General features: G+C 43.4%; 1 long non-coding RNA gene across 2 annotated transcripts in view; it reads right to left on the reverse strand.

Moving 5' to 3' along the window:
* Nucleotides 1-9,128: 9,128 nt before the first annotated feature.
* The window catches only part of LOC110356607 (uncharacterized), a 10,501-nt gene continuing 758 nt past the window's right edge, over nt 9,129-18,871 (reverse strand). Inside the window, exons 1-4 of one of the 2 annotated variants that reach the window (XR_010466618.1) lie at nt 14,834-15,068; nt 14,076-14,140; nt 12,996-13,098; nt 9,129-9,655 (exon numbers count right to left, since the gene is read on the reverse strand). This is a non-coding gene — a long non-coding RNA (uncharacterized LOC110356607). Of the gene's footprint in view, nt 9,656-12,995; nt 13,099-14,075; nt 14,141-14,833; nt 15,069-18,871 lie in introns of those variants that run through there. The other variant, XR_002409921.2, reaches the window with a different exon arrangement.

The following is an 18,871-nucleotide window of genomic DNA, read 5'->3' on the forward strand; positions in this document are numbered from 1 at the left end:
GTTACTCTGTCATTCACTGTTTCTACTATTATCGTTATGATTGTTGTTGTTATTATTATGTATTTTGGAAGAATAACAAGAAATAAAAATTTGAAATAGAAAAGTCAAATTTCTTGGAGATGTTTTACTATTCAGAGATGACCTGCGTATTTGTGGTTTCACAAATACCACTGGTACTTTAACAGTCATAGTGTTATAGTCTGCTAGAAACATACATTCAGACTGGATATGCATTACTGGAAATGATAGTGGGTGTCTGGAATGGAAATCGTATGTTCTTTTGAAAGTTTCAGTTGTCACTATATGTTACTTGCAGCATTAATATTGCAAATTGGAATACAATGTAGAAACATAAAGGGATTTACTACTACAGAACTGGATGTGTTATATGATGTAGTGCTGTGATACTAGACAACGTGACATTTCATGAATAAAACAAAAGATCTTACAGCACTCCTTGTAAAGGCAAAAAAAGGGCTTGGAGCCGGTCACACTTACAGGGTGACTCCTTGGGGACTATTTCAAATGCTAGAAATTTAATAATGGCTCTAAGAAATCTAATTATATACTGACTAAAATTAATAAAATCCATAGGAGCAAAGATAGGAATTAATGAAATCAGATCAGTGCAGATATACTGATGAACAACAGAATTTATCTTAACATTTAAAAATCATAATAAAACACCGTCTGAAAGCACACAAAACCTCGTTAATGGAACTGGACAGAAAAACAATACCATGAACTAATAATGATACTTCTCCTTGGATTAACATATTCTATCAGTCCAAACGTTTGCTCAGCACGCTACAGAGAGAAGGGGAAGCAGCAAACAGCTACTCTTGGTTTTTGAGGATGGTTGTCTGACCTATAGTGTGACTGAGTGACCCCAGGGGCAGCGGCTGCTCAGCCGGAGGTGAGGCAGGGCCAGACGAGAACTCCTTGGCCACCCCTTCTCCTTCACCGTGTCCCAGCCAGGCCCCTTGCCCGCGTGGTGTTTGGGATGGCGATGTGCAACCCCTCGTGTCAACTGCTCCCCACTTTGTGCTGCGGAAGGACAGACGCTGGCCAGAGTGGACACCATGATCCATCCCATATATCTAGAGAGAGGTGATCTCTGTGGCTACCTCAAAGTTTAACTGGCTAGTCTGGGGCTGTCTTGAAATATGGGATATCTCTGAAATCCCAGAACCTTGAATTCGTTATTGTCTTTGCATGCAGGTTGGATTCAGGCCGAAATGCCTTGAAATCCCATCTGCTCTGGGAGGCGGTCAATGTTGTGACCCTCTAGGAAAGATCTCAAGCGGTCTTGTCTGGCCGATGCCGATGCCATGGCATCAGCACACGGGCAGAGGGAAGCTGCCGAGCTCGGCACAGAGCTGTGGGTGTGCTGTACGGTGCAGAGAGCACGTCGAATTCCCCCTCATGGCTCATCCCAGAGCAGGCTCAGCTTGCTACAGCGGCAGAGAAGTGCAGGTGAACAGCAGAGCTGGCTTGGAGCCCGGACTGGGCTTTATTTTTACAGAGGTGCAACCACTGTCCTTATTTGCCACTGCCCAGTACTGTGCAACCTGCAACGCATTATTCTTCCGTTATTCTATTACCAGAGAATCCTGGCTCTTCACTGAGGGAATATTCTCATGGCTGAGCTCAGACTCAGGAGTATTTTGTCCTCTAAAAGTTTCACTAGTGTTGACATGGAGTAATTCCCACTTATTAATCTCTGGACTTCGTGATTCTGCAGTTGCATATGGAAAACATTAAACGTGGTAGCCTGCCTGTGCTTGCTATTATCTATTTTTTGTTTAGAAAAGTATTTATCCACATTTCTCTGAAGCCACCTGTTCAGTCCTGGACTTGAAACTTGCACTGTAAGATTTGTGCATGCTGTCCAGTGGCACATAAGCCTAAACACACAACTCTTTGCACAACTATTAGCTCACTGTTGATATTTGATTGCTGTTATTATTAGCAGACCCCACTGGGAAACTGCTTTCATAAGCAATATCATAAACATGACCAATTTTCAGCATTATCAGCATCTGAACCCTAATATCACAATAATGCTATTCAGCTTATACCTTTCTTTACTAATTAGCTGAAGACTTACTATGCTGAAACTACTCCACATTACCACAGATGGCATGTCTGATGCGGGCTTTAGACTTCATATGTGCCATCCTCCACCCAAATCCTGGGTCTAAGCTGAGGAGGATGTGTTCTATGACACAGGAACCAGACCAAATAAACATGCACACTGACTTGCTTGTGCTTAATCAGAAGTTAATTTGCTAAGAAGAACTGCACTGTGTATTAGCATCTCTGCTTTTATTATCAGCTCATAAGCCATGATACTTGAGCTCACTGCACTGAATTGCTTCAACGACTTTTGTTGGGACCTGCAAATATTTCTCAGGCTTATACTATTGGCCTAAGTAACCTGGTGGCAACTAGTGTTATCCTTCCCAGTGGTAAATGCTACTAGTATTTGCACTAGTAATATGATTAATATGATCAGTGGCACGTGTTTGCAAAACTGGGATTTCTCCAGTCTCCTCTGCTATTAGTGAGTTGTGGGGATGGAATGTGTTGAGAGTGAGTAAAGCAGCAATAGCAGAGCTGGAGAAGCCCTCAGGCTTTGGCATCAGAAAGATCTATCTGGCCTTGAGTTCCACTCTGAAAGCTTATTACATGCTGAAACATAATTAATAGGACATCTACTAATTTTTGATCTTGAGGCTCATTTTAACCACGTTCAGTATTTAAAAAAATTGAGACGATGAACACTTGATGTTGCAGACTGGTGCCAAAAACGTAAGTTTCTAGCATTCCTACTCCTGATTTGTTTTGACAGATATTTCATTTTCTGAAGCTGCAGCTAGAGCAATAAAAACAAAATTCACCACAGAAAAACAAACACCCGCTCCCCTTCCAGTAAAACTGATATATTTTTTGAATACTGGAAAATTGTACAGCTAGAGCCCATTGAATTTCCACAGGAGGTAAAGCTCATTAGCAAACACATGAAAGACAGCAAGCAGATTATTGTGAAAAAGATATTTGTACAGCTACTTCAGTAATACTTTATTCAACGTTTCTGGTTGCTGGCACTTAGACAGTATGTGTGACCTTGGTTAGGGAATGGTTACTGCTGAAAAACAGGCACTCTAAGAACCCTTAGAGCCAGCGAGAGAGCTGCAGGGACGGCGTTCGGTGAAAAGGAGGAAAACCTGACATTTCTCTTTTTATTCTACCAACAGATCATCTATTTAAGGAGGTAAACAGAAGAGGAAAAGCATCTCTGGAGCGGGAAAAGGAGGGATTGAATGGAGCATGGCTGGGACTGTGTGCTGCTAATGGGGAGGATCTCCGATCTGCCCCCAGTCAAAGGGGATTTGTGCTAAGCCGGTTGCCTAAGGATGCCGGTCGCTGTGTGCCTAAGGAGCACAGAGGAGCTTTCTGTTATAACTTCCTGGTCTTTGTTTAAGAAAATACATTAACTGAAGGAAGAGCGTTCTCACTACAACCTTGATTACTATTTCCTTTAATTCCATCAAAATGACTTCTTCCCAACCCGGCCAGACGCTCTCCCCAGCCTGTGGAGTGTTCGAAACCCCTTCATCTTTGCTGCCCTTAATGTTTTGCAGATTTCAGCACGACTCCTGGGCTGTGTGTATAGAAGTACAGTTTAAGCAGTGACAAATAGAAAGCACATGCTTATTAAAGCTACATTACACAACTCCGTACGGCTTTAATGTCATCTGCTCCTAAAACAACAAACCTACGGGGACTTGTGCCTGTGTGTGTGTCTTGGAAAAGGAAGGCAGGGCTGAGGCAGTGGTGACTCGTGAGGACAAGCTGGTGTGCAGATTTGGGTCCACACCGAATGTGCCAGGGCCACTATTAGATCGATAACACATGGGAGCTCGATCATCATCTGATTAACAGGCATGGGTATAGTTTATACCTGTCAGGGTCTTGGCAGGACAGCCTCTGGCTTGTCTAAACACACAACAATGCCCTCACCATGAAAAATGGGACAGAAATATGGCATGCTGGGCTGGGCTGACAGCTGGTGCTTGTTTGATTTACTTGCTGGTGCTGCATCAAAACCTACATGCTTGAACTCTGGGTGAGGCTGGATTCAGACATGCAAGCCCAGCTCCTGCGGATCAGGTTCACTCTTGATTAGTATTTCCTTCTACAGCGAGCAGTGTCCCCTTGGCCGCTGGTGGCAGATCTTGCAAGATCCGTTTCCAGGACAGAGCGGGTAGAGAGCAGCGGTGGATGCTCCTTTCCTTGTTCCCTGGGGTGAGGAATTGCTGTGAGGAGTGCAGGCGGCTCTGCAAAAGCCGCAAAGAGCCTGGACACCTTCCTCCTTGCCTCTGCTCCTGCCCCCGAGCTTTTCCCAGCGCCCAGCAGTCCTTGAATGTTTTCAGTCTAACTTTGTTTTACTTAGAGTCCGAGGCAGGCTTCACAAGCCAAACTTGTAATCTTTTTGATTCGAGTCCCTGCGTGCTCAGCAGCACACAGCACATCGTTGGTATGCGGCACTGGTAGCGTTTGACTGAGACAAATGTTCTCTATGTGAACCCAGGCGCTGTATCTTATTTAATTTTGTCATTTTCAATTAAACCTTGCCTGTCCTTCCATTACCACTTTGAGTCCTGCTCAGTGCTAATATTTAATATACACATACTTCAAAGTGTTTTTCTTGTTTCAGCTACATATTTTACACATTCTTTCAAAGATAAAAATAATGTTTGATTTTAGTTTCTTGATTTCTTCTGTAACTTTTGTCACTATGGAAATGTTGCCGGTCCAGTTCAATTAGCATCGCATCAGTATTTTCATGTATTTGGAATGGGAAGGGAGGAGGACAGAAAAACAGTCTGTGAAGGCACTGAACACTGCTACATGTAAAACTAGTAGAAGAAAAGTGAAATAACATGCAATATTATTCACAATTTTTTTCAAAAATGTTTTCTGAAGTTATCTGTATATTTTAAGTTTCCCACAGTGATACACTTCAAGTTTTTAAAACAACATAAACATTTGCCTTGGCCAGCAGCCTAGTGTAAAGAACAAAAATTACCAACACAACTAAATGGCTTAAAAAGACAAGGTAGTGTCCCTAAAGAGAAGCAGAGAATGTAAAAGTAATCTGTACAGGCGCAATCCTATTCACATGTGCCAGCAAAAACAAACCTGTTGAGTCAGCTATCTCTTTTAAAAGGAGAGATTTCTTTTTTCACTTGTCCATCATCTCTCTAGGATGCACACGTGCCATCTAACTAGACTGCTTTAAGGACAATTAATATTTGTTCTGTGTCTCGTAGGTGCTTTTTCAGCAATAACATGACATCTATTTATTGCTCTTCTTCAAGACTTAATAAAAAAGAGGGGCTATGGATCTCATGATCCACGGGCAAAAAGTTGTGAGCAGATTATCTGAACTGTACAACCCCTAAAAGGTCATTTTTTTCATGGTTTGGGGCCTGCTGCATTCATACAGGTCACTGAAATCCATTTTTTCCGTCTCCATTATTTGTTCTTCAGCCTTTTTGTGAAAAGCAGCAATAAAGTTCAAGCCTCTGCCACACTGAATTCTTTGGCAGCTTTTTAAAGCTGCCCGGAAACCATTGTGAAAGCTTCCATAATCAGATAATGACTGATATACAGTGCGTGTCGATAGAAGTGTTTGAAAATAAAATGCAGCGTGCTGTAAAATGGGTTTACTAGATAGTAAATAACATTTCAAATATGCAAGGGAATCACATTCCAGTACTGCTTTCTCTCTGCCGCCTTCATTCCCTCCAGGATCCGCTCTACTTGTGGGAAGTTGCAACTTTGGGGAATGTTTGTACCACTTCATACGAGGCATAATTGAGATGTCTCTGTTGGCTGATGGCAGGGGAGGGAGGGGATGCCACACAGCACCCTGGCCCAGCCCTGGGTGCTGGGTGAAGCTGGTGTTCGGGTGCCCACTCCACTTGATCCTGCGGTAGCTCTGGAAAATACTAAGTGATCTGAGACAGCTTAGTCCTAATGAAAGACAAGTGCACGGAGTTACTGTCAAAGGTCTTGAGAGGCTGTTTTGCTGCCAAAAAAGGCAAAAAAAATCCAATATGTGCAATAGAAAAGCAATGTCTGATCAAAATGAAACTGTGAGGGTGACCCTGCTAATGAAAAGGACTTGTTTGCATGGAGCTGTAGATGAGTGAATGACCAGTTAAGGGAAAATATTATTTGCCTGGGAAAGCTTAACATTTGAATAAGGAAAAAAGACTGCTTCTTATCTGTAGCAGCTCACTGTGCCCTATTGAAAACACTGCTATGAATTTTTCTCTCCCTCTCTCTGAAGCTGTTCTTTTTCAGATCAGGAGAAAGGGAAACAAATGTGTCATTGTCTCATACTTAATCTCTAATCGCAGTTTCAGCACAAATCCATAGCAGTCCTTAACAGAGGAAGAGAAAAATGCGATTGTTTGGAATGAATGTTTGGTCGTCTTTGAACAGAGAGACTATGGCACACTGTTCACATCTTGGGCAAAGGATCCTTGCGACTTCTCACTTGCTAATAAAACTGACTTCACATGTTTTTTAACCAGCAATGAAAATCTATGGGGTCATCTTAGAGGCTGGAGCATTAAGAAAAAGCAAATTCTGTGGGATTTTTGGGTAGAGATGCAGCGGATGACTGTTAGGTGCTGGTGTAAGCATTGGTTCGTCAAGGTACATATGCTCATTCCTGACTGTAACCCTGTAACCCACGAAAAATCAATTGAAATTAATGAGAATACTCTGAGCTTTAAAATATAATAGAAACATGCTTAACTACCTTCCTGGGGAATTAAAAGGCTGTCCTGATGTTGCTGAGTTTTGGTAATGCTGAAGTCTGCCTACTTGATGCATTTTGCCCTCTTAGTGTGAAATCACATGTGGTTTGCAAGAGGATTTTGTGAGTGCCTCCGAATGTAAAATCCAGCTTGTAGATGTGTGGATGAAAGGCTCTGTATAAATGTCAGCCTTTATTATTGTTACGAATTTCCGGCTTCTGTTATTAAGACATTTTATATGGATCTTTACGTGTCTCTCCGTCTGTGAGCTTGGATTAAATGCCTGCCACAAATCTCCCTGGCATCCCGTGGAGGGGATTGCTTTAACTTGGTACTCTTCTAGCCTTTCCTTCTGTTCAGGGAATAAACCTCCTTTAAAAAAAATCACCTCATAAAAATGGAGTAAACTCTGAGCTCTTTGTTTTTCTCAGGTCTAACCTCCAGGAAGACTATAAATTCATTTATTCTATAAAACACAGAGAAGTAAATCTTCAGCATAATGTGTGGGGAATTAGCCACTTAACTCCCATTAACATTAATGGGAACTGAATATTTATTTACCCCACAGCACATAAATCTTCGCCTTGTAACTTCTACAGTTTCTAACTAAAATGTTTCCATTGTTCTAAGGATCACGGTTATCCTGCTGGAGTGTTTACTAGGTTGTCAGCCTATGGGAGATATATTGGATGTTTCAGTCCTTTCCCTTCAAGTAAGCTGTAAAATGCATTGGGGTTCTGCAATGTGAACTTTCCAAAACCTCCGTGTGATAAGCTTGGATGATTCAAACCTCCTCTGCCTGGTGCTGGTCCCATTGTTCCTGCTGGGAGCTGGAATCATTTGACATGAATAAACCGTCGTGATTGATGGACTTTTGGTCTGTGTGGTGATGAATGGATGGGACCGAGGCCGTCGGTGCTCTGCCACAGTCTCCACCTCTTTCAGAACCTGTATTTCTTCCTTTCTGCCTTCAAACCTGTGCCCTCATTGCAAGAGAATTACACTCTCAGCTCTTTCTTCTCTACTTAATGTAAAGATCAGGCACCATATAACCCAGCTTTAAGGAGATATTTTCTCTCCCCTGGAGGGAGGTGAAGAGGCCACAGCTCAGTGAGACCTACTGGAGGCTTCACAATTGTTACCTGGAAGACACGGAGATGCTCTCAGGCTGGATGAGCCAAGAGACCCCAACAGAGATACGAGTATGAAAACTGCCAGTCACTGCCTGAAATCCAGGCTTTGTTACATTCCATGGCAAAACTTCCCATGACTTCAGTACACCAGGTTTAACTAGTGCATGAAACTACATTTCCCTAAAGCTATTGCTCTTCTGTGTGGTTTATTTGAACTGCTCTGAGGAAGCTAATAAATCCTCCAAATTTCTGGTTAAAAATAAGTAACAATGGAAGCAGCAAGGCTCCATCTTGCTTTCTATTGATTTATGAAGTATTTTAGAACGAAGCCTTCCTCTGCACCTAAGCGGATTGGGAAAAAAGCAATGGGCTCAAACTGCAGCTAGAGAGTTTCAGGCAAGTCATCAGAAAAAGCCTCCCGGGGTGAGGGTGGAGAAGCACAGCTGCAGGCTGTGCAGGATGCTGTCTCCAGGAGCACGCTACGTAAATTGTGAGGAAGGACCTAGGTGGTCTAGTCTAGGCTGGACGGTGGAAGACGAGAAGATGGGTTGCTACTTTAGACACTCACTTCCAGCTCTGTCAATACGCTGGAGCAACAGGAGATCCATCAGTTTTCAAGGTTGTTGTTCAAGTCTGTTTATTCCTGAAAGACTTTCCAGCAAACTTTATCCAATGCCATCCATCAAATGACAGAGGCTGAGTGTGGGGAAGAAATTAATGTGGAATGTGGTGTTAAGAGAGTAGAAACCTTGGGCTGGTACTGACCTGTGGCTGAACTCATGTTGAGAGTACTAGTAAACTAACTTCCTTCCTTCCTTCCTTCCTTCCTTCCTTCCTTCCTTCCTTCCTTCCTTCCTTCCTTCCTTCCTTCCTTCCTTCCTTCCTTCCTTCCTTCCTTCCTTCCTCCCTTCCTTCCTTCCTTTCTCCCTTTCTCCCTCCCTCCCTCCCTCCTTCCTTACTTCCTTCCTCCCTCCCTTCCTCCCTCCCTCCCTTCCTTCCTTTCTTCCTCCTTTCCTTCCTTCCTTCCTTCCTCCCTTCCTTCCTTCCTTCCTTCCTTCCTTCCTTCCTTCCTTCCTTCCTTCCTTCCTTCCTTCCTTCCTTCCTTCCTTCCTTCCTTCCTTCCTTCCTTCCTTCCTTCCTTCCTTCCTTCCCTTTCCCATTCTTGACACTTTGGAGGGAGTTGAGCACATGTGAGCACCACACATGGCAGCAGTGCAAGACCTCTCCTCTCACTGCAGTTTAGACAGCTCTAAGTGTCCGAGCTGCACACAATGTCTTTTTTAAGAACATACCGTACCTATGGCTTTTATTATCCTGACCGGCCTGCTTGCTGCACCTGTCAGGTTCCTCCCGAGACTGAAATGAGAGCAGTGTCTGCGTCTGTTTTCACAGCTCCAAAGCAGAGACAGGGATTTGTCAGGAAACCATTAAGCAACACAACACCATTTGTTGTGGATCCATTTTCTTTCCTGAAATGAAAGTATTTATTTTCAAGGTTCAGGGAACAGGATTCTGGTGTGAGTTATGCCAATATAAACCGCTCCAGGCAATTAGTAGGAAGACTTCTAGTTCACACACTTTGCCGTACGCTGATGCACACACCTGAGAACCATGAGCAATCTGGAACTTCCAAGCCTTAGAGTCTGGATGCAAGGTTGGGCTCAGGCATGTGAGACCTCTGACCTATTAAAACATCAAACGGTTGCTGATATTAGGTATTTTGAACACCAATGTCATAAACAATGGGCAAACAGGCAAACCCATGTGCAACGTGCTAACAGCATGTTAAGCACAGACCAGGAGACAGCTTTGATCTCAGGTTTAGTTCCTGTGAAATGTATTTACTCAAGAGATCTTTACTCGGGTAATATTTATTTTTTGATTTCTCGAGTCTGGCGATACTCGTCAAAACCTTAAAAAAATATAAAACTAATGTTAACTGCGAACACATACTATTCATATATCCCTCATTGTACCTCACATTTACTGTATTCCTTCCTGAATAATCCATTAGCAAAATCTATACTGGGTATCAGTTACTGAAATGTAGATATCTCAAATAGAAGTTGCTTAACAATGTTTAGCATGTTCCTTTGAGAAAGCGGGTTAGAAAATAACCAAAGGGAAAACTAAAGCAAAAAAAAAAGATAGGAAATTGCAATAACACAATCCTAACTCGAGTGTTTCCTATGGAAAATAACGTGGTGTCTTTAGTCATGAAACGATGAGATTCCCACTCACTGTTTTGCCTGTCACCCCCCTTACAGGGCGCCAACCCTGGGCACAAAGGCTCCATCCGACACAGCGGTCACAGACTGCTCTCCCAGTTGCCATGATCCATTTCCTTGGGGAGGAGGATTGTCCACCCAGACTGAAGCACCAGGGCATCCCCTGGACAGCCCCCAGGCCTGGCCCCCTGGCCTGGCTCACACAAGCCAGTGAAGCCCTGGGTGACGGTGGCCTGGCCACAGCTGTGACACAGCGTGCAGGAGTGCAGTTCTCCTCTTGGGCAATATCGCTGAACCAGCCAGCCTGAGGTATATTCAAACAGTGGAGAAACTAACGCAGCTATCAGATATAACCATATTTTTTTTTGTTGCTTTTCCCCTAAAGTGCTGGAGGGGTTTCCAACAATAGATAAAATCATTTTTACAAAACTGAAATGCAACATTTGTTCTGGGGCTTGTTAGGTCCTGAAATCTGTAGGTGGGGTTGGGAAAATGACATTCTCAGCTCTCTGCCAGCAGCGAAGCTGTTAGAGCCTTTATAAATGTTATCCAGTTCAGTGCTGCTGCTTGTGCCATATTCCCAACAGCAAATGCAAGCATCTTCAGGATCCAACAGGCTCCCAAGAATAAGCCCAGCAATTCAACTAAAAATAAATATAATTAAACCATAAAAAGAAAAATGTCTGTAAGATTATCATCCTTGCAGCTAGCTGGAATGCACTTGGGAAATATTTTTGTATTTCGTAGCGAATAAAATATGTTTTACATGGAAAGAATGTTGCCAAAATATCACAAAATAGATTTATTAAATAAAAATTGAAAATGGATAAAGATAAAACAAAAAATGGAAATAACTTTTTCACATGGTCAGACAAGTGGCTTATAAATATTCTCTTTTATTAGAGGAAAGTAGTTGGTGTCTGGCCTAAGGTTCTGTTTTGCAACCTGTCAGACTGGGAGCTGTGAGAGCAGTAGCAAACATCAGACGAGTGATCCAAGGAATTTCCCCATTTTGGGTTTGTTAATCATTCATTCTTACGATATTTTAATCATTCATGACCTTTACCATAATCCATCCCCTTCTAAAATTTCCGTTGCTGGGATACTCACGAACTTGTTCAGATTGACTGTAAGATATTTTGAATATACTGTCTAAATCATATTATATTGTTTTTTTTTTCACGTGTCTGGCTAAGTCAAACTTTTCAAACAGGACAGTAATGAGCATCACACGAAGAATATTAGATTATCTCCCCCAGTTGCTTAAACAACTGATCTTGCAGAATCACTAGTAACAGGTTTACAACATTTCTCAAAACTGGAGAAGTTTTTGTGAATATATCCCTTAGCATTGTCTGAATGCTGGTAAATGAATAATTTCATATAACGCCCACAAATAACTGCAAAAGAAAAAGAGTCAGTTATGTGCACGAGGTCTGAAGGATAGTGCCTCTGCCACCAGTTTCTAATCCTGTTGGAGATTTATTTCTTGTACAGCTACGGGATGGTGTCTGGACATTCCTCCGCTGACGTGCCCAACAACTCATGTGAGGGCAGATCAGCACCCGTGCCTCCCTTCAGCCAGAATGAATTCATTCTCTTCACTTTCAGCGCAGTGAATCGCGGCACTGAGCACCTCTTATGAGCTATCGAACACCTCACAGGTCTGGGTTCATTAGCAAGAGCTGTGATTAATGCTTCCATTGCTGTTATTGATGCATTTGTTACACCAAAGGCTTTCAGTATTTATTTGTCAGATAAATTTCTCAGTGTCCAGTACATTGAATTCTTCACTCACTAAGAGTGCAGGTATGTGGGAATGCTAACGCGTTAGGCAAGATTTCATTGCACAAAAGAGCAAAAGAAAAACCAGAGTATTGTTAGGCTTAGTGGGCAACTGAATGGGAATCTGGCAGGGAATTCATTAAAAATCATGTCACATATGACGGATGCAGAGCCACTACTGGCAATTGGCTTTGTTGGAACAAAAAGACTGAGCCCAAACTTTGCTGGAAAACTCCCTAAGGCCATTTCATTTACAAAGAGACCAGGCTTTTGAGAGCATATAATTATCCTTCATCCCTGCCATCTTATCCTGCATTAAATTTAATTGCTCACAAAACTTGGCAACATTCTCCCACCCATTTAAAGAAATTAAGTGGTTCTGTCATTTTTTAGTGCTCTTGATATGAAAGTGTTTCAACTTTCACTTTGTGACAAGGATCTCTGCCTCCTCCCCTTGCCCCCCAATACACATTCTTTCTGAGGGAACTGAGCTCAGAGGGAACAGATGGGCTAAAAATAGTTGATTTTGGCCAAGACAGTCAAAAGTCACCAGTGATTTCCAATACCTCTATTTTTAGAGGTGAGTGCTGACCACTTACTGGAAGTTACATTCCTTCACTTTTACAGACCTGGGCACCTCATATCTTGCTCTGTCACTTCCAAAGTCATTAGCAATGGCCACCCGAGGGCTGTGGTGGGATTGTCACACTGGGCCTTGGCCCTTCACCAAGCTCTGCCATCCCAGCTCAGGAGAAACCACCCACAGTTGCTGCATGTAGCGCTGACCCATTGAGTCCCTGACCCATCAGAGCTGTCGCATCGCATCAGATGCAACTTGAGTTTCCTCTCCACCCTTCACTGTCATAATTTTATGTCAGCTGGTCATAATTTTAGAGCATGATAGAGTCAAACCTGATGATCAAGTTAAAATGTACTGTCAGCACATGTGACAATTAAAACCCCTATACAGGTTTATAAGAGCAGTATTTTCAAAGGTACTGAATACTTACAGCTCCTGTTGTCTTCAATGTTACCTGCTGAACTTGACTGGACCCAACACAGCACTACATTAAATAAATGTCAGGTTTTATGTCCAGTGTGAAAGAGAATCATCTGTGAAGCAAAGGTCAATAAGTCAGATTTTCTGCTGTGTTTATTTGCGATAAACATCTTGAGAGAGAATGTGAGCATCTACAGACACTGGCTTATAATGTTAATATAGTCCCTTATCGCCTTATAAACGATCTGTATCCTGACACGGGAAGTGAGCTTCAGCCCCAGATGAATTACGAATGAGTGACTCCCTAATATAAATAAAAGCAGGAGGATGGGTCTTGTCGAGCAGTCTGAGCACACAAGATGGAAAGAGGAGCCAAGAACTTATCTCAGCTTTGGAAAGTGAACTGCTTTGGAGTCTGGTCCAAAGCCCGGTTAATTAAGTGGGAGTCTTTCCAGCAACATCAGAGGACTTTATCACTCTTTATTAGGGCTACCATATGTCCATCCTTTTTTCTTACATTTGTCTTCTTTTTCAGCCCCCAAGTTCTTTTCCACTGGATTTTTACTAAGTGCAACCCACATCCAAGTTTTCCCAAACCCTGAAGCTCACGTGTGTGTGTGTGTAGGAGTGGATTTGATGTGTCACAGTGGGCAGATGCAGGGTGGCAGCAGATGCAAGTGTGTTATGGACAGGGGGAGGTGATGGAAGGTCAGGGCAGGACAAGAAGTGCTGTGGGCTGGCAGAAGGACATGTGGTGGGAAGGCTGATAAGCGGGAGAAGGTGGGAGTTGGGGATGAGGAAATGGGGAAGAAAAAAAGCAATAGAGGAGGAATAGGTGAGAAAAGCAGATTGCTGTGGGATAGGAGGTTCTGGGAAGGAAGGAGGGATATAGAGTGGGGCTCCTGAGGTTACTGCCCTGTCACTAAATCCTTAACTGGGGCTTTGAGAAGGGATTCCCATGGACTTCCCTAGACTGCCACTTGTATTTCGCAGCCCCGTCTGCTGCCACTGCCTCCCTAAGCTGGGGGAGAGGGTGGCTCTGCTCTGTGGCCTTGGAAATGTCACCGGCTCCCCTGCTTCAATGTCCTACCTGAGTGATGATGTGAGCGCCATAGTCACCTTCCAGTCTGGGCAGCCGTAAGGTTCATTTCACATCTGTATAGACATAAGGAGAAAATCATGTTGTGTTATTAAAATCACCCCTTGGAACAGCAGAAATAAAGTTTTGAAGCCCCAAATTGGAGGAAAAAGTTGTGGAATAAAGCAGTTTAATAAAATTACATTTGGAGGTGACGGTCTTTCACCTCGCTGCCATGCTGACACCATCCCCAAGCGCTGCCCCCAGCCTGCTCTGCAGCAGGGGAAGGTGGGTCACAGACGCTTCTCCCCAATCTGCCACCATTTGTGTCCCTCTTCTGTCCTACGTTTTAGGTCTCAGGCAAGATGTCCTGTGACTTCATCCCTCCTCAAGGATTTCCACAGTGTCATGGTTGAAGTTGAACTCTAAATGCACACCCGTCTGGAGCTGGGGCTATTCTTTCCTTTGACAAATTGTTCAGACCTCACACCTCTACAGCTAAACAAATGTAATCCAAGCATCAGATCATAAAATCTTGGAAAAAATTTATTTGAGCTGCTGGCATGGCTTCTAGTAGTACACTGGGGGCAGCTCTCCTTTCACATGTCCCCAGAGGCATGTAAAGCATTTCACTCCTAGTAACTGAGCTATAAAAGTAGGTCTCAAGCAGTCCATGCTCCGTGTTACAATGTGAGAAACCTGAGGGCTTTCACTTTTTGTGCAGGAGATTATCAAAGCACCTTTAAAGGGAGCCAGATTTCCTGCCTCACCTTTCCTCTCCCATTGCTCCGACATCCACTCTTCAAGAAACCAAAAGGTGTCAAACTTTCTTCAACACGTACAAACGAGCCACGCTGCCTGGGCAAACGGAGAGGAAAGACCTGGGTCTCTCGAGGGCTTTTTGCTGACTGCTCGCAGGCAGGTAGCAGCTCTCTGGCGACGCGGTTCTGCACTTGTGTTACCAGTTACAGTAATACGGAGACAAAGACATGCAGATAACCCTGGGTAGACAGGCTTATTTCCCTAATCTGCTTATACTCCATCGTTATGAAACCCAGTGTGCTAGAGCAAACACGTCCCTTCATGTTTTAGGGGAAAGAATGTGATTTTGCAACTCGGTGTTCTGTTTTTCCCTCTAGTTACCAGCACTGCACACTTGGACTCAAAGGAGTAAGAGCTGAGAGGAGTCAGGATAACACACGCAGGGCTGATTTTCGCTCCTCACCCAGGTCTCCCAATTGCCTGAACTGTTAACAAGTAGCTCCGAAAAATGGTTTATTAAATGCGAACTTTTGGTCTGTCCTTGCAAATGATCTTGAGAGTTTCAGATGTGCCAAGACTGATGGAGTGGGAACGTGGTGCCAGGTTGTGGGAGAAGCTGGTGGGTATGAGTGTGCGTCACCAAAGGTTCACCCGCCACTCCAATGCCAAGGACAAACAAAACACCAAGAGTTACCTGTTGTGAAATGTGCAGGTGTCAACAATTGCTTTGATCTGCAAAGGGATGAAATTTAAAACTTCTGGTATTTTTTTCAGAAAAAAAAAAAGGGAATTGTTCTCTTATTCTGAATGAATGCCTGAGGCACTGGTTACAGCACCCATCTCTCGTGGGGTAGAAAGCAGTGCTTTCTCTGCTCGCTCATCATTGGTTTGGGTACTGGGGGAAGGATTTTGCACCATTTCAAAAAAAAGGACTTGAAAATAACTTTCCCTAGTGCAGGTGAGGGTCCTGGCTACCAGATACTCTCATCCAGAAAGGGGCACGTACACTCCTGCTCTGCCTCCTTGCTCAGCAGTTTCACACCTTGTCTTGAGTTAAATTTAGCAAAACTAATACTTTTGCACAGAAAGCTTCAGTTCTAATTAACTGCCATTTTCCAACAACACAAAACCCCACTTCACTGAGAACTTGCTAGTGACTTGGATATACCTGCCACTGGTTTGATGGTGCCCATGACACAAGGCAGGATCAAACTCAGCAGTGGAAGGATAAATAATCAATTTTTGCTTGCTGGAGGAGCAAAATTTCAAGCTCTTGATGCGAAAAGACACCTGAACAACTAGAGGCTGACATTCATAGCACTGGAAAATTTGACTCTCAGAGAGAGCACTGAGCTTGAAGCAGCAAAGAAAGGTCACAACACATTTTTTTGTGGGAAGACGGCGGCTGCACCTGCCAGCCAGCTCATCCTAACAAACTCTGCTGAGGCGGGCGGACGGAGTCAAGGATGTGCCAGTTCTCTGCGAGGTGGCTTTCTGCCCACGGCATTATGGAAGGAGGAAAACAGCAGTTTTGTGAATAAAGCTGGAAGCAACCCAATACACCCTGAAGAAATAACCGTAATCTTGGAGAAGCCTTTCTTTTTCTTCTGGGTTGGGCTGACGTCTTTAAATGCGTTTAGCATTCATGAAGGCATCTTCATCTAGTTGGTCATTACTGATAAAACCTATCCTGATCCCTGTGCGGTCACCAGCCTGTGCTGGTATGAAATGCTTAAGATAGTGGTATGGGAGATGTGCCTGCTCTAACCACTTCTGAATCTGGAATGGTTGAAGGTTGGTTTCAGCTCTGAAGCACTAGATGTAAAAATACTTCTAGGATTTAACAGTAACCATTATAACTCTGGACAAGTTTATTATCCTATATGGTTGCTGAATGTAGCTTAATTCTTGACCACAAAGGCTTCCTCTGGCATTAAATTCTGACTTTTAATTAGGCTTTATGTGGAGAAAAACATCCTTGGATCAGTTTTGACCACACTCCCTTTTACTGTGGTTGGATGCACGACAGCTTTGTTTTCTTAGTATGAGGCATCAAGCACAGAATTCCTCAGCTCTGTGCACCATTTTGGCTTAAAAGCAATGGTTCTGAGCTGTTATCCCCCTGCCTGCATCTCAGTCATTGTGGTACCCCCACAGCATCCCCAAATCTTCCTCCCAGAATGCAGAGCTATGCCGAAGTCTCTCTCTAGCCACCCCTGGGGTCACAAACTAAGCCCATACACTTCAAGCTCCTCTCCACCATGTATTTTAGCAAGTTATTCTGCAGAGTAATGAGGCCATTGGCTACATCCCACACAACTCCTGACACCAGGGAAGTGAATTAAAACACTGTAAAGGAGTAATAACCCCCCACACGCTGAGGCTGGAAGGGAGGAACAGTCCTGCAGTTATTGTTGCATATTGGCAGCCTCCCGATAAGGGCAAAGCCTCCTCCAATGGGCTTAGGAATAAATCAAATGTATAACATGGACATCATGTGGTTCTCTAAAGCAGATCTTGGTTCAATATGGTGAGAAACTGTGTTACCGAAGTTTTGCAAACAGAAAAGACACAAATTCTGGAGTAAGAGTTTCTGCTTGTACGGAGCAAAAGCCAACATGCATTTGCTGAGAGGTCCTAGAGGTTTTATCTACTGAAAGCTAACAGGAAAAAAGATTCAAAAAGAGCAGAGGAATCATTAAGAAGATGGAATGAGAAGGAACAAGAAAGAACGAGGAAATTTAGAAAGGGTTTGTCAGAAAAAGAAGTTGCATAAAGGTTAAAGCAAAACAACAGACAAGAAAACCTGCATTCTTCCAAATCCTTTTATGGAATCATGGCAGAAGAGCTAATGTGAAGAAGAGCATTATGCAAAGAAAATAAATACTGTAGAGAAAAAAAAGGTGAATCCAGGTTAAGGCAATGTAAATAGCTTTCTCAGATACACACACCCTTTGTGTCATTCGTTCCTTCTGAAGAAAAGTATTGTATTTTGAAGTCAATAGATGTGTTTATGCAAGTCACTCCTCACTCACTTCACAAGGAAGGCTTTGAGGTTTTTAATTTTTGGTTCCAGACAAAGTCGTCTTTCTTTGTCTCTCTCTTTTTTTTTTTTTTCCTTTTAGAAAAATGTAATACATTTTTCATATTAAGAAAATAAGAGATTGAAAGATTACGTTTGGCACTTCCCATCCGTGACCCCATTTGCTGCTTATGTGAAGAAAAAAAGGCAGAAGATGGTTCTCACTGAGACTGCAGCCCCTGCAATTACCAGATGTGAGCGTGACAAAGAAAAGGGACTTGTTAGCCTGCCTAAATCCACCCTCACCTCGACGACCCCACTGTGTCTGAAGATACCTGCAAGAACATTCACCCTTGCAGCATCGTCAGGGCCACTTCCTGCAGTCCCTGCTGGTTACTGCTGAATTTCGTCATCCTGGGTACGTAGCTGCTGCCTAGAGAGGTAAGAGCATCCCTGCCAGCACACATCTGCATGCACAGCCAGCCCTGTGCCTCTGGTACTGAGTGCACAATAGGAGCCACTTCTCTTATTCAGGGAAGGTTTGTGCCTTGACTGTTTGCAACACCTGAGCAGTACATTCTCTCACCATTTCTTTTGTCACAAATAGCAGCCAAGGGCAGCCCTGCCTGAGGGAAGCAGCGGTATCATCCTGAAGGCAAAGCATTTTTTCCCCCACACTCTTGGATGGGTCTTTTGGGTGGTTTTATCCTGCATTAGGGAGGAATTGCCTTTTGCCTTGCTCAAAACTGTTTGGCTGAGTAGGTCCTCCTAAAAACAGCATCACTCCTATCAAAAGACCTTTTTTTCCTTTGGAATCTCTTCCCCAGCTTAATTTATAAAGCAAACTGTGTAACACCGATTACAGAATTCCTGATGGGGCCAGATGAGGGGAGCAGTTATCTTCTTTGCTTTGTAACCCAGTCCTCCATCCATATATTCTCCAGCCCTGTTTGACTTTATTGCAGCTACTGTTGCCAGCAGGTCTGTTTCCTCTTTAGTTTCCTTGTGATTATTTCCATCCAAA

This window comes from Columba livia, chromosome 16, assembly GCF_036013475.1.
Source record: "Columba livia isolate bColLiv1 breed racing homer chromosome 16, bColLiv1.pat.W.v2, whole genome shotgun sequence".
Classification (NCBI taxonomy): domain Eukaryota; kingdom Metazoa; phylum Chordata; class Aves; order Columbiformes; family Columbidae; genus Columba; species Columba livia.